This window comes from Oncorhynchus mykiss, chromosome 6, assembly GCF_013265735.2.
Source record: "Oncorhynchus mykiss isolate Arlee chromosome 6, USDA_OmykA_1.1, whole genome shotgun sequence".
NCBI classification, from domain to species: domain Eukaryota; kingdom Metazoa; phylum Chordata; class Actinopteri; order Salmoniformes; family Salmonidae; genus Oncorhynchus; species Oncorhynchus mykiss.
In genome coordinates this window covers 44395311-44411611 of record NC_048570.1, presented here as the reverse complement: position 1 = coordinate 44411611, position 16301 = coordinate 44395311, and the positions used below count along the sequence as shown (strand labels likewise).

General features: G+C 46.0%; 1 pseudogene; it reads left to right on the top strand.

Annotated features, from left to right (window-relative positions):
* The first annotated feature begins 1664 nt into the window (after nt 1–1664).
* On the top strand, nt 1665–8801 carry LOC110526901 (annotated as a pseudogene).
* Nucleotides 8802–16301: the final 7500 nt, after the last annotated feature.

Here is a 16301-nt window from a genome sequence, read left to right as displayed (position 1 = left end):
ATAGGACAACACCTAGTAAGCAATACTGTACATAGAAAAAAGTGAAATACTGTAGATATGTTATCAAAATGCAAATCAATGCTAGAAGCACCGACCCCTATAAAAGTAGTTCTAACCTTGAATATGACTGGGCAATGTGGTAACAATAGGAGAGCCATCAATTTTATAGTACACTAGATCACAGCAAATATGGACCGCCGCAGTCTAAACATACCTGAGGGCAATAGAGCAATATGTCCACTAGATGACAGCAAAGGGGCCTCTCACGACCGTACAAGAAAGGTGAGAAATCAATATCTTAATTTAAACCAGGGTAATTTGTGGCCTGTAGTTTTTAAATCCCGCCTTATCTCAGCTCATTGGTCACCATAGCAACACCCACCCGTAGCACACGCTCCAGCAGGTATATTTCACTGGTACACCCCAGGCCAACACCTTCTTTGGCCGCCTTTCCTTTCAGTTCTCTGCTGCCAATGACTGGAACGAATTGCAGAAATTATTGAAGCTATAGACATATCTCCCTCACTAACTTTAAGCGTCAGGTGTCAGAGCAGCTTACCGATCGCTGCAGCTGTACACAGCCCATCTGTAAATAGCCCATCCAACCAAATATATACCTCATCCCCATATTTTTTTCTTTTTTCTGCTCTTTTGCACACCAGTATTCTCTACTTACACATCCTCATCTGCACATATCACTCCAGTGTAAATTGCTATACTGTAATTACTTCACCACTATTGGCCTACTTATTGCCTTACCTCCTTGCCTCATTTTGCACACACTGTATACAGATTTTTCTATTGTGTTATTGACTGTATGTTTGTTTATCCCATGTGTAATTCTGTGTTGTTGTTTTTGTCGCACTGCTTTGCTTTATCTTGGCCAGGTCACAATTGTAAATGAGAACTTGAGAACTGGCCTACCTGGTTAATAAATAAAGATGAAATAAAATAAATATATAAATTCTACTATTACAGCTTTCAAGAGTAAAAAGTTGAAAGCCGGAATGAGTTCCAATTTTTTTTTTAAATACAATATTATTTTTTATTTGATTTTTTTTTTTTTGGGGGGGGGGACACCCATGCCCACTGTAGGTGCACACCACACCGTTTGGGAACCACTGCTCTAGAGGGGCGATTCAGGGTCAAACATAACCTAATTTGTACAGCAAATTATACTGAATTGGATTCAATTTGCCTTAGTGCACAGCATAGCCTCTGTTTGACATTTCATCATACGGCTCAGTGAAATTATTATTCTAATTTAATGCATATTTCACAGAGGGACCTACAGGAAAATAATTGCAGCACCAACATGGCTAAATAAAGCGAAAATGTGTAATTACATGACAAAAATGTATTTTTCATTTCTACTTCTCATTTTACATTCATTTTGTTCTTTTTCAGCCATTATTTGTTGATTTTTGATTGTCTCAGAAAGGCCTACAGTTGCAAGTATCTTTGTTAGTTTGTGCACTGACCAGTGTCTGTCAGTAGCTTTGTTCAACTTGACATTGGAATTACACCAGGGAAATTGGGTTGGAAAGATGATGATCCTAAAATAGTCAATTTAAAATGATTGCAGAGGCAATAACATATTAGTCCAATAAAATACTGTACAGAGGAAGCTGATGAGTATGTGATATCATTTTTTTTCTAGCCTAATGTCCACCCACTGTAATTCTGTTCCTTTCTCTCTCAGTTCACAATGTCAAGACTGAGTGTCTGCAGGGATATAAGATTCATCTTTAATTTTTAGTTTATTCTCCTGTGTGCTGTAAATGCTAACTGACTCCTCTCTTGGCCATTCATATATCTTTCACTGACTTGACTTCACAGTAGAGGGTGATACAGACATATCCCGCTATCTGTGGATATTGTGTCTTTTTACCTTTTCCTGTGAACTCAGGGCTGAGGTGCAGAGCAAGCTCCACTTAGACCAGGACTATTCCTGTGAGGTGGTGGGGAGCTGGAATACCTGGTACGGGGACCAAGACCAAGCGGGTAAGTAGTGACAGAAACAGTCAATTCAGGTGTCAGTGCAATTTCAAACGAGGCAGTGAAATCTCATGAAACCCTAATCTTAACATTATTCAATGTTTTTCTTTTAATATGTAACCGAAAGTTATCTTATGTTAACCCTGATCTAATATGAATGGTTATCACATACCTTTTCGTGGCGATAGGCGGACCTCTTGTACAATGATGACACTCAACTTTCTCTCTAGTCTAGCTTGGTCTAAATAGTTTGGCCAATGCAACAGTGACACCTGCTGGTTTGATGTTACAGTGCACCTATGCGGTATTCAGCAGGCTACCCTGCATTGGACGCTTAACCAAATTGAACAATAATCAAGTAGGGGTTTAAAAAATATATTTTAACATGGTGTAACTCTGACTTGTGTGTGTGGTTTGCTCCCATGATTTGGTAAATAGAGGAAATTTCCACGACAATGGACAAATCATTGTATTTGGATAAACCAATATCACAATGTATCATTCAAAATACATATCAAGTTATATCAAATCTAACTTTTTGTAAGAGTATCCTGTCATTGTTTTACAACCTGGACACCTACCATAGTAAATTCAAATCCGGGAAACTCAAATTAGTTAGATGTAATGTTTGGTATGGTATGTATTAATTTGTGGATGTCCATCATCGATTTCGTATATGTTATGAATGACAATTTGTATGATATGTTACGAATTACAAGTTGCCTGATATTGCAATTCGTTCAATATGTTACGAATTTGCAATACATATGATATGTTATGAATTCCAATTTGTTGTGGCTAATGTTAGCTAAGTTAGATGGCTAGGTGGCTAACATTACTTAGGCTGGCGGTTAAGGTTAGGGAAAGGGTTTGTTAACATGCTAAGTAGTTTCAGAATAGCTAAAAAGCAGTAAGTAGTTGCTAATTAGCTAAATTGCTAAAGTTGTCCGTGATGAGTATCGAACACAGAACTTTTGGGTTGCTAGACGTTCGTGTTATACGACCAGTAACCTTATTTCTTATGTAACCATACCAAACTTAACACGTCATACTAGAGGGGTTGAGTTAAATGCGGAAGACACATTTGAATACATTCAGTTGGACAACTGACTAGGTGCCCCCCTTTCCCCTAATTTGACTGTCCTGTATTTTCATTGACTATGTTATGTCTAGTCTATAAGACCAGGCAGTGATTTCTGTAAAAAGCATTGTTCGACTGGCCGAAGTGGAAACTTTGGTAGACTAATTCCTAAATCTCAAACATTATGTAACTGTTTGAAGGAGTATCTGGAGTTCCAGAAGGAGAGGATAATTTGCTGGTCTCATGCAGAACCAGCTTCTCTTAGAGTTCTGTTTCTGGAATGAGCCATCACCCAGACCGGGACAGAACATTTTAAACATACATTCATACAAACTCAAGGTAAGTCCTGGCATGAACCAAATATACAAAATGAGCTCATACAAACTTAAGGTAAGTCACTACCCTTTGTAATAATGTTTCATTCTATCTAGAACATTAGTCCCTAGTTCCTCCAGAGACATGAAACATGATTATACCCGAGGAGATCCAGAGACATATACAATCTATGGTCATAGAGAACATACCCAAGAAGATAAACATCTATCTTCAAACAAAACCCACAGGTCTGACTTAACTGTGTATGTAATGAGAATGTAGGCCTGCCTCACACTCTATTGTTTACAGCACTGTGTGTTTGGATTGCAGAGGATTCATCCTGACTGTCAATGAGTATGGTGTGTGAATCTGATGCTGTTGCATTCAGTGTGTAAAGGCCACAGGTGGTTATGAAGTTCAAATCTCTGTCTGTCTTCATACTTTAGTATCATCATCTCTAATGATGTCATTGTTGTGTGTCTCTTTTTAAGCCTGGATCAATGATCGAATGAGGGAATCACTGGTAAGACTTTGATGAGACCTCAACTACTCTTTGTTTGAAATACAGGTGCAGTTTATCAAAATGCATGTAATTTATGTACACAATAACTAACCAGTAAATGTTTCACTAGAATGTCAAATTTGTCCAATATTAACTGTATTTATGAATAATCTTGCTAAGGCACGGGCGATCAAATACAGACAGGAGAATGACGAGGCAGTTGGAGGGTTCTTCTCACAGGTAGGAGACCTGTATGAAGTTCATCATCTGTGGGGTGAGTAGGCAGGCTGATGATGGTAGTGGCAATGTATATAATATATCAAATCAATTTAAAAGAAAAGATTGTGCACATAGCTGGACTACTTTTCTTATTTACTGTAGATGGTTGATGAAGCAATGGACTCACATTTTCACATAAAATATGAGAAAATATGCTGTGCTTTTTCATGACATTGAGTTATCAAAACTACTGACAGATATGTTCATACTTATCCATGTGTACTAATATCTCTGTCATTAGTTAATCTCTTCAGTTTATAAAGACCTCCAGTCCAGAGATGATACCAAAAACTTTCTTGCTGAAGGAGGGATGGGATTCTAGTGTGTATTTCACAGGTAGGAGAGAACACACACACACACACACCTCAGAATTTTTTATTTTTTTATTTCACCTTTAGTTAACCAGGTAGGCTAGTTGAGAACAAGTTCCCATTTACAACTGCGACCTGGCCAAGATAAAGCAAAGACACAAACAACAACACAGAGTTACACATGGAATAAACAAACATACAGTCAATAATACAATGAGAAAGTCTATATACAGTGTGTGCAAATGAGATAGGATAAGGGGGATGAGGCAATAAATCGGCCATAGTGGCGAAATTATTACAGTATGGCAAATTTAACAATGGGGTGATAGATGTGCAGAAGATGAGTGTGCAAGTAGTGGTACTAGGGTGCAAAGGAGCAAAATAAATTATATAAATAACAATATGGTGATGAGGTAGTTGGATGGGCTATTTACAGGTTGGTTATGTACAGATGCAGTGATCTGTGAGCTGCTCTGACAGCTGGTGCTTAAAGCTAGTGAGGGAGATATGAGTCTCCAGCTTCAGTGAATTTAGCATTTAGCATTTAGCGTTCCAGTCATTGGCAGCAGAGAACTGGAAGGAAAGGCGTCCAAAGGAGGAATTGGCTTTGGGGGTGACCAGTGAAATGTACCTGCTGGAGCGCGTGCTGTGGGTGGGTGCTGCTATGGTGATCAGTGAGCTGAGATAAGGTGGGGCTTTACCTAGCAACGTCTTATAGATGACCTGGAGCCAGTGGGTTTGGCGAGGGATATGAAGAGAGTGCCAGCCAACGAGAGAATACAGGTCGCAGTGGTGGGTAGTATATGGGGCTTTGGTGACAAAACGGATGGCACTGTGATAGACTTCATCCAATTTGCTGAGTAGAGTGTTGGAGGCTATTTTGATCGGTAGGATAGTCAGTTTTACTAGGGTATGTTTGGCAGCATGAATGAAGGATGCTTTGTTGCGAAATAGGAAGCCGAATCTAGATTTCATTTTGGATTGGAGATGCTTAATGTGAGTCCGAAAGGAGAGTTTACAGTCTAACCGGACACCTAGGTATTTGTAGTTGTCCACATATTCTAGGTCAGAACCGTCCAGAGTAGTGATGCTGGAAGGGTGGGTAGGTGTGGGCAGCGATCGGTTGAAGAGCATGCATTTAGTTTGGCTTGCATTTAAGAGCAGTTGGAGGCCATGGAAGGAGAGTTGTATGGCATTGAAGCTCGTCTGGAGGTTAGTTAACACAGTGTCCAAAGAAGGGCCAGAAGTATACAGAATGGTGTCGTCTGCGTAGAGGTGGATCAGAGAATCACCAGCAGCAAGAGCGACATCATTGATGTATACAGAGAAAAGAGTCGGCCCGAGGATTGAACCCTGTGGCATCCCCATATAGACTGACAGAGGTCCAGACATCAGGCCCTCTGATTTGACACACTGAACTCTGTCAGAGAAGTAGTTGGTGAACCAGGCTAGGCAGTCATTTGAGAAACCAAGGCTGTTGAGTCTGCCGATAAGAATGTGGGGATTGACAGAGTCGAAAGCCTTGGCCAGGTTGATAAACACAGCTGCACAGTATTGTCTCTTATCAATGGTGGTTATGATATCGTTTAGGACCTTGAGTGTGGCTGAGGTGCACCCATGACCAGGTATGGTAGGATTCGAAATGGTCGGTGAACTGTTTGTTATCTTGGCTTCCGAAGACCTTAGAAAGGCAGGATAGGATAGATATAGGTCTGTAGCAGTTTGGGTCTAGAGTGTCTCCCTCTTTTGAATAGGGGGATGACCGCGGCAGCTTTCCAATCTTTGGGGATATTAGACAATACGAAAGAGGTTGAACAAGCTAGTAATAGGGGTTGCAACTATTTTGGCGGATAATTTTAGGAAGAGAGGATGCAGATTGTCTAGCCCTGCTGATTTGTTGGGGTCCAGGTTTTGCAGCTCTTTCAGAACATCAGCTATCTGGATTTGGTTGAAGGAGAAATGGGGTAGGCTTGGGCAAGTTGCAGTGAGGGTTACAGGGCTGTTGACCGGGGTAGGGGTAGCCAATTGGAAAGCATGGCCAGCCGTAGAAAAATGCTTGTTGAAATTATCAATTATCGCAGATTTATCGGTGGTGACGGTGTTTCCTAGCATCAGTGTAGTGGGCAGCTGGGAGGAGATGCTCTTATTCTCCATGGACTTTACAGTGTCCCAGAACATTTTGGAGTTAGTACTACAGGATGTAAATTTCTGTTTGAAAAAGCTAGCCTTTCCTTTCCTAACTGCCTGTGTATATTGGTTCCTAACTTCCCTGAAAAGTTGCATATCGCAACTATTCGATGCTAATGCAGTATGCCACAGGATGTTTTTGTGCTGGTCAAGGGCAGTCTGGTCTGAACCAAGGGCTATATCTGTTCCTGGTTCTACATTTTTGGAATGGGGCATGCTTATTTAGGATGGTGAGGGAAGCACTTTTAAAGAACAATCAGGCGTCCTCTACTGACGGAATGAGGTCAATATCCTTCCAGGATACCCGGGCCAGGTCGATTAGAAAGGCCTGCTCGCTGAAGTGTTTTAGGGAGCGTTTGACAGTGATGAGGGGTGGTCGCTTGACCGCAGACCCATTATGGACGCAGGCAATGAGGTAGTGATCACTGAGATCCTGGTTGAAGACAGCAGAGGTGTATTTGGAGGGCAGATTGGTTAGGATGATATCTATGAGCGTGCCCGTGTTTACGGATTTGGGGTTGTACCTGGTGGGTTCATTGATAATTTGTGTGAGATTGTGCTCAAGCTTAGATTGTAGGATGGCCGGGGTGTTAAGCATGTCCCAGTTTAGGTCACCTAGCAGCACAAGCTCTGAAGATAGATGGGGGGCAATCAATTCACATATGGTGTCCAGGGCACAGCTGGGGGCAGAATGTGGTCTATTCCAAGCGGCAACGGTAAGAGACTTGTTTCTGGAGAGGTGGATTTTTAAAAGTAGAAGCTTAAATTGTTTGGGCACAGACCTGGATAGTAAGACAGAACTCTGCAGGCTATCTCTCCAGTAGATTGTAACTCCACCACCTTTGGCAGTTCTATCTTGTTGGAAAATGTTATAGTTAGGGATGGAAATTTCAGCGTTTTTGGTGGTCTTTCCAAGCCAGGATTCAGTCACGACTAGGACATCCGGGTTGGCAGAGAGTGCAAGGGCAGTGAATAAAACAAACTTAGGGAGGAGGCTTCTAATGTTAACATGCATGAATCCAAGGCTTTTTCTTTTACAGAAGTCAACAAATGAGATCGCCTGGGGAATGGGAGTGGAGCTAGGCACTGCAGGGCCTGAATTAACCTCCACATCACCAGATGAACAGAGGAGGGGTAGAGTAAGGGTACGGCTAAAGGCTAAAAGAACTGGTCATCTAGTACTTTCAGAACAGAGAGTAAAAGGAGCAGATTTCTGGGCACGGTAGAATAGATTCAAGGCATAATATACAGACAGGAGTATGGTAGGATGTGAATACAGTGGGAGTAAACCTGTGCATAGGGTGACGTTGAAAGAGATATTGTCTCTAGAAATATAATTTAAATCAGGTGATGTCACCGCATGTGTGGGAGGTGGAACTACAGTGTTAACTAAGGCGTATTGAGCAGGGCTAGAGGCTCTACAGTGAAATAAGGCAATAATTACTAACCAAAACAGCAATGGACAAGGCATGTTGACGTTAGGGAGAGGCATGCGTAGCCGAGTGTTCATAGGAGTCCAGTGAGTGGCTTCAGGCAGCTAGCGGGCCGGGGCTAGCAAGCTAGCAGAAGGGCCTTTGAGGGATGTCGCGACGGAAGAAAGTCTGTTGTGGCCCCCTCGTGCTGTTACGTCAGCAGACGTGGTAAACCAGGCCAGTTGGCAAAATAGGTATAGTGGCCAAAGAATTTGTCCGATGGGCCTCTTAAGCTAACAGTCCGATGTGGTCTAGACAGCTAGCGGGCCAGCTAGCGGGCCGCGGCTAGCAGATGGGCATTCGGGGGACGTCGTGATGGAGGAGCCAGTTGAGAATCACGTCGGTAGTCCAGTCGTGATTGGTCAGTGAGGTTCCATGCCAGTCTGCAAAATAGGTATTGAAGCCCAAGGAGTGGCTGATGGACCTCTACGGCTAGCCGGGAGATGGGCCTTGCAGATGGGCCTAGTAAGGCTAGCTCCAGGCTAATTGGTTCTTGCTTCAGGACAGAGAGTAGCCACTTGGATAGCAGCTAGCTAGCTGCGGTGGTCAAGGTGGGGGGGGGGGGGGGGAAGGTTCAGAGCTTGCGGTAGGAATCCGGAGATATGGAGAACAATAAGTCTGATTTGCTCTGGTTTGAGTCGCGCTGTGCAGACTGACGAGAGTTGTCCGGGCTAAAGGTAGCTAATGACCGCTAGCAGTGGCTAGCTGACTACTAGCTAGTAGCTAGTTAGCTGGCTAACTTCTGTTGGAATGACAGGCTTGTGGGCAGTTAGTTAGTATTAATGTTAGTCATGTAGGGCATACATGTAAATTGCTTCCGTCTGTTAGGATTAGGGTTGCAAAGCTACCGGTAATTTACCAAAGTTTACATGATCTAGGTAATCTATGGCAGTCTATGGTTACTTTGTATTGTATTTTAATAACTTTTAATAAAATGTATTCATATATAGTATAACAATGTTTATCTGTGTCCATATTGTCCATTCATTTCTAGTAGATAGACCATATGGTTCAAGAGAAAATAGCCTAATTCATGAAAAAAAGCATCTAATCAATAATGGCATTATTTTATCTATAACTCTGCCACTAGTTTGGCCCCAAAACATTTACAACAAAGACATACGGACATAGTAAAATCAATAAAAGTGTATAAAACAAATAAAGGACATTTCATGCTGAAACCCTCATATTAAACACCAGTGATATTCACCAAATTGTGATGTTTTATAGCTTTGTCATTCAAATTTTAATTTTTAAAATAATCTTATTAGATTGCTTTATATACTGTATATATTACATGTGATAAGGCCACAGAGGGCCAGAGATAATTACAACATATGTGATAATTTGAAGTACGCAAAAAGGCCACTAGATGCCATCTGATAAGATTCCATATATTCATAGAAAGTTACCAAAATGATGTCAATTTACTGGTAAACTTAGAAAGTTTCCAGTAATATACCCTCCCTTTGCAACCCTAGTTAGGATAGACCAGAAATAAATGCATGCTTCAGATCAGACTGTGACTGACTGATCATCATTTCAGACCCTTTTATTTCATGATCATGTAATACTTTGTCTTGTCATAGAGTATAGGCTGCAAGTGTCTTGTAAAGACAGACATAGCTTGATGCTAAGTCAAGCGGTATGAATACTTTCTGAAGGCACTGTACACACACACACTTTCACACTCGCCACATTTGCTGCTGTAGGAGGACTGTCACGTAATATCAAGGTGGGTGGAATCAGGCGCAGAGAGCAGGTTACAGTGAGTCGATAGTTATTTATTCTCCGAAAACCAAACACGGTCAACCCAAATATGCAGGGTGAAATAATCCAACACAGGATCAAAATATTATCGGAGAAAATAACACACACGTATTAACCCAAAATACATGAATCCAAAACAATCCCGCACAAAACAAGGGCGGGACAACCTACTACATATAAGGACGTTAATTAAACTAAAATACACACAGGTGAAACTAATAAGACAAAACCAACAGACAAACGAAAAAGGGATCGGTGGTGGCTAGTAGGACGGTGACGACGACCGCCGAGCACCGCCCGAACAGGCAGGAGAGCCAACCTCGGCGGAAGTCGTGACAGTACCCCCCCCCTGACGCGCGGCCCCCGCAGCGCGCCGCCACCGTCCTCGAGGACGACCCGGAGGACGAGGTGCTGGGCGATCCGGGTGGAGGCGGTGGAAATCTCTCAGGAGAGAAGGGTCCAAAATATCCCTCACCGGAACCCAGCATCTCTCCTCCGGACCGTACCCCTCCCAGTCCACGAGGTACTGTAGGCCCCCCACCCGGCGTCTCGAATCCAGAATGCCCCGAACTGTGTACGCCGGGGACCCCTCGATGTCCAGGGGGGGCGGAGGGACCTCAGGCACCTCACCTTCTTGCAGGGGACCAGCCACCACCGGCCTGAGGAGAGACACATGAAACGAGGGGTTAATACGGTAATACCTAGGAAGTTGTAACCTGTAACACACCTCGTTTATTCTCCTCAGGACTTTGAACGGCCCCACACACTGCGGCCCCAGCTTCCGACAGGGCAGGCGGAGGGACAGGTTTCGGGTCGAGAGCCAGACCCTGTCCCCCGGTGCAAACACGGGGGCCTCACTGCGGTGCTGGTCAGCGCTCCTCTTCTGCCGTTCGCCCGCTAACCGTAGTGAGTCCTGAACGGCCTTCCAGGTGTCCTTGGAGCGCTGTACCCATTCCTCCACCGCAGGAGCCTCGGTCTGGCTCTGATGCCATGGGGCCAGGACCGGCTGGTAACCTAACACACACTCAAAAGGAGACAAGTTAGTTGAGGAGTGGCGTAGGGAGTTCTGGGCTAGTTCAGCCCAGGGAACATACCTTGCCCACTCACCAGGCCGGTCCCGGCAATAGGACCGCAGAAACCTGCCCACATCTTGGTTTACGCGCTCCACCTGCCCATTACTCTCGGGGTGAAAACCTGAGGTTAAGCTGACCGAGACCCCCAGTCTCTCCATAAACGCCCTCCATACTCTGGACGTGAATTGGGGACCCCGATCAGAAACAATGTCCTCAGGCACCCCATAGTGCCGGAAGACATGGGTAAACAAGGCCTCAGCAGTCTGCAGGGCCGTAGGGAGACCGGGCAACGGGATGAGACGACAGGACTTAGAAAACCGGTCCACAACGACCAGGATCGTAGTACTTCCCTGGGACGGGGGAAGGTCGGTAAGAAAGTCCACCGATAAGTGTGTCCACGGCCGTTGTGGAACGGGGAGGGGTTGTAATTTCCCTCTAGGAAGGTGCCGAGGAGCCTTGCTCTGAGCACACACTGAGCAGGAGGAGACATAAAATCTCACGTCTTTAGCTAGCGTGGGCCACCAGTATCTCCCTCTCAGACTCCGCACTGTCCTCTCAATGCCAGGATGACCCGATGAGGGGAGAGTATGAGCCCACCGAATCAGCTTGTCCCGGACCCCCCTCGGTACGTACTGAGTTCCCACTGGACAGTTGGGGGGGGCCGGCTCTGACCGTGAGGCCTCCTCTATCTCCGCGTCCACCTCCCATACCACCGGTGCCACGAGACATGACGGTGAAATGATGGGAGCTGGCTCAACGGGCCGCTCCTCGGTATCATAGAGGCGGGACAGCGCGTCGGCTTTGGTGTTTTGGGAGCCTGGCCGGTATGAGAGGGTAAACCGGAACCTGGTAAAAAACATAGCCCATCTAGCCTGACGTGGATTTAGTCTCCTCGCTGCCCGGATATACTCGAGATTACGATGGTCAGTCCAGATGAGAAAGGGGTGTTTAGCCCCCTCAAGCCAATGTCTCCACACCTTCAGAGCCTTGACTACAGCTAACAACTCCCGGTCCCCCACATCATAGTTTCGCTCCGCTGGGCTGAGCTTGCTCGAAAAGAAAGCACAAGGGCGAAGCTTGGGTGGCACGCCCGAGCGTTGGGACAGCACGGCTCCGACCCCAGCCTCGGACGCATCCACCTCCACTATGAACGCTAAAGAGGGGTCCGGATGCGCCAACACGGGCGCATTGGTGAACAGCTCCTTCAAACGAGTGAATGCTCTGCCCGCCTCTGCTGACCAGCGCAAGCGCACCGGTCCTCCCTTCAGCAGCGAGGTGATGGGAGCAGCCACCTGACCAAAACCCCGGATAAACCTCCGGTAGTAATTGGCAAACCCTAAAAACCGCTGCACCTCTTTCACCGTGGTCGGAGTCGGCCAATTACGCACGGCTGCAACGCGGTCATCCTCCATCACCACCCCAGAGGTGGAAATACGATATCCCAGGAAGGAAACGGACTGCTTGAAAAACTCACATTTCTCCGCCTTGCAATACAGGTCATGCTCCAGCAGTCGCCCAAGTACCTTACGCACCAGAGACACATGCGCCGCGCGTGTGGCAGAATAGATCAAGATGTCATCGATGTACACTACCACTCCCTGCCCGAGCAGGTCTCGGAGAATTTCGTCTACGAAGGATTGGAAGACGGCTGGAGCATTCTTCAACCCGTATGGCATGACGCGGTACTCATAATGACCAGATGTAGTACTAAATGCAGTTTTCCACTCATCTCCTCCCCGGATACGCACCAGATTATACGCGCTCCTCAGGTCCAGTTTTGTGAAGAAGCGCGCCCCGTGAAATGATTCCACCGCCGTAGCGATGAGAGGTAGTGGGTAACTAAACCCCACTGTGATGGAATTTAGACCTCTATAATCAATGCACGGACGCAGACCTCCATCCTTCTTCTTCACAAAAAAGAAGCTTGAGGAGACGGGTGATGCGGAGGGCCGAATGTACCCCTGTCTCAGCGATTCAGCAACGTATGTTTCCATCGCTACCGTCTCCTCCTGGGACAATGGATACACGTGACTCCTAGGAAGTGCAGCGTTCTCCAGAAGGTTTATCACGCAGTCCTCTCGACGATGGGGTGGTAATTGGGTCGCCTTCCTTTTACTGAAGGCGATAGCCAAATCGGCATATTCAGAGGGAATGCGCACGGTGGAGACTTGGTCTGGACTCTCCACCGTAGTCGCACCAACGGCAACTCCTCTACACCTACCTGAACACTCCTCTGACCACCCCTTAAGAGCCCCCTGTCGCCAGGAAATCACCGGATTGTGTTGAGCTAACCAGGGAACCCCCAACACCACTGGAAACGCAGGTGAATCTATAAGGAACAGACTAATCTGCTCCTTATGATCCCCCTGCGTTACCATGTCCAGTGGCACCGTAGCCTCCCTAATCACTCCTGACCCTAATGGTCGGCTATCTAAGGAGTGCACGGGGAAGGGTTGGTCTAACGACACCAGGGGAATCCCTAGCCTTAACGCAAGCCCACGATCCATGAAATTCCCAGCTGCGCCTGAATCGACTAGCGCCTTATGCTGTAGAGAGGGAAAAAACCCAGGGAAAGAAGTCAATACATACACATGACCGACAGGAGGCTCTGGGTGAGTCTGGTGCTTACTCACCTGGGGTGATCGAGCAGTGCTCCGCCTGCCATCCCGACTCCCAGACGAGTTCCTCCAGCACCGGTCTGACGTGTGCCCTCGTCGACCACAACTGGTGCAGGAGGACACTCCTCCTCCGGTCCCCCTCGAAGCTGCCCCTCCTAATTCCATAGGGATAGGGGCAGGAGGGCTGGGAAGTGGAAACGACAGGGCCTGATCCGAACGCCCGCGGGCAGCCAGCAGATTGTCGAGACGGATAGCCAAGTCAATGAGCTCATCCAGTGTGCAGGTGGTGTCCCGACATGCCAGCTCCCTGCGGACGTCCTCCCTGAGACTGCATCTGAAATGATCGACCAAGGCCCTGTCGTTCCATCCTGCTCCTGCGGCCAAGGTCCTGAACTCCAGAGCGAAGTCCTGTGCGCTCCTCGTCTCCTGCCGCAGGTGGAACAGCCGTTCACCCGCCGCCCGACCCTCTGGTGGATGGTCAAAAACAGCTCGGAATCGGCGGGTGAACTCTGGGTAATTATCCCTCGCCGAGTCCGGACCATTCCACACTGCGTTGGCCCACTCGAGGGCTCGCCCAGTCAAGCAGGAGACGAGGGCGCTCACACTCTCCTCTCCAGAGGGAGCAGGACGCACGGTAGCCACGGTAGCCAGATAGTTCCAGTTGAAGGAGGAAACCCTGGCACCCAGCCGCCGTTCCGTCATACTCCCGTGGGAGTGTCAACCGAAGAGCCCCGGAGCCCGATGTGGTCGCAGGAACAGGAGGTGCTGGAGAAGGGTGTGCTAGCGATGATGTGGGAAGACCACTCCTCTCCCATCGATCCATCCTCTCCATCATTTGGTCCATGGCAGAACCAATCCGATGAAGCACGCTGGTGTGGTGGAGGACTCTCTCCTCCATCGATGGGAGAGGAGACGCGGCTGCTCCTGCTGATTCCATGGGTGGTGCGGGATTCTGTCACGTAATATCAAGGTGGGTGGAATCAGGCGCAGAGAGCAGGTTACAGTGAGTCGATAGTTATTTATTCTCCGAAAACCAAACACGGTCAACCCAAATATGCAGGGTGAAATAATCCAACACAGGATCAAAATATTATCGGAGAAAATAACACACACGTATTAACCCAAAATACATGAATCCAAAACAATCCCGCACAAAACAAGGGCGGGACAACCTACTACATATAAGGACGTTAATTAAACTAAAATACACACAGGTGAAACTAATAAGACAAAACCAACAGACAAACGAAAAAGGGATCGGTGGTGGCTAGTAGGACGGTGACGACGACCGCCGAGCACCGCCCGAACAGGCAGGAGAGCCAACCTCGGCGGAAGTCGTGACAAGGACAGGCTCTTTGTAATGGCTGTAATGGAATAAATGGAACAGAGTCAAACGTGGTTTCCATGTGTTTGATACTATTCCATTCATAAAATTCCAGCCATTACTACGAGCCCATTTGAACATGGATTATTAGAGGTTATCTAATATGTTTTTATTGATTGTGTGTTTTGTCTTGTGATTAATTATTTCATGTTCATCTATTGATCAACATTTGTTATGCATATTATTTGACCAGTGAATTTATTAAATACAGTGCCTTGCGAAAGTATTCGGCCCCCTTGAACTTTGCGACCACATTTCAGGCTTCAAACATAAAGATATAAAACTGTATTTTTTTGTGAAGAATCAACAACAAGTGGGACACAATCATGAAGTGGAACGACATTTATTGGATATTTCAAACTTTTTTAACAAATCAAAAACTGAAAAATTGGGCGTGCAAAATTATTCAGCCCCCTTAAGTTAATACTTTGTAGCGCCACCTTTTGCTGCGATTACAGCTGTAAGTCGCTTGGGGTATCTATCAGTTTTGCACATCGAGAGACTGACATTTTTTCCCATTCCTCCTTGCAAAACAGCTCGAGCTCAGTGAGGTTGGATGGAGAGCATTTGTGAACAGCAGTTTTCAGTTCTTTCCACAGATTCTCGATTGGATTCAGGTCTGGACTTTGACTTGGCCATTCTAACACCTGGATATGTTTATTTTTGAACCATTCCATTGTAGATTTTGCTTTATGTTTTGGATCATTGTCTTGTTGGAAGACAAATCTCCGTCCCAGTCTCAGGTCTTTTGCAGACTCCATCAGGTTTTCTTCCAGAATGGTCCTGTATTTGGCTCCATCCATCTTCCCATCAATTTTAACCATCTTCCCTGTCTCTGCTGAAGAAAAGCAGGCCCAAACCATGATGTTTGACAGTGGGGATGGTGTGTTCAGCTGTGTTGCTTTTACGCCAAACATAACGTTTTGCATTGTTGCCAAAAAGTTCAATTTTGGTTTCATCTGACCAGAGCACCTTCTTCCACATGTTTGGTGTGTCTCCCAGGTGGCTTGTGGCAAACTTTAAACGACACTTTTTATGGATATCTTTAAGAAATGGCTTTCTTCTTGCCACTCTTCCATAAAGGCCAGATTTGTGCAATATACGACTGATTGTTGTCCTATGGACAGAGTCTCCCACCTCAGCTGTAGATCTCTGCAGTTCATCCAGAGTGATAATGGGCCTCTTGGCTGCATCTCTGATCAGTCTTCTCCTTGTATGAGCTGAAAGTTTAGAGGGACGGCCAGGTCTTGGTAGATTTGCAGTGGTCTGATACCCCTTCCATTTCAATATTATCGCTTGCTCAGTGCTCCC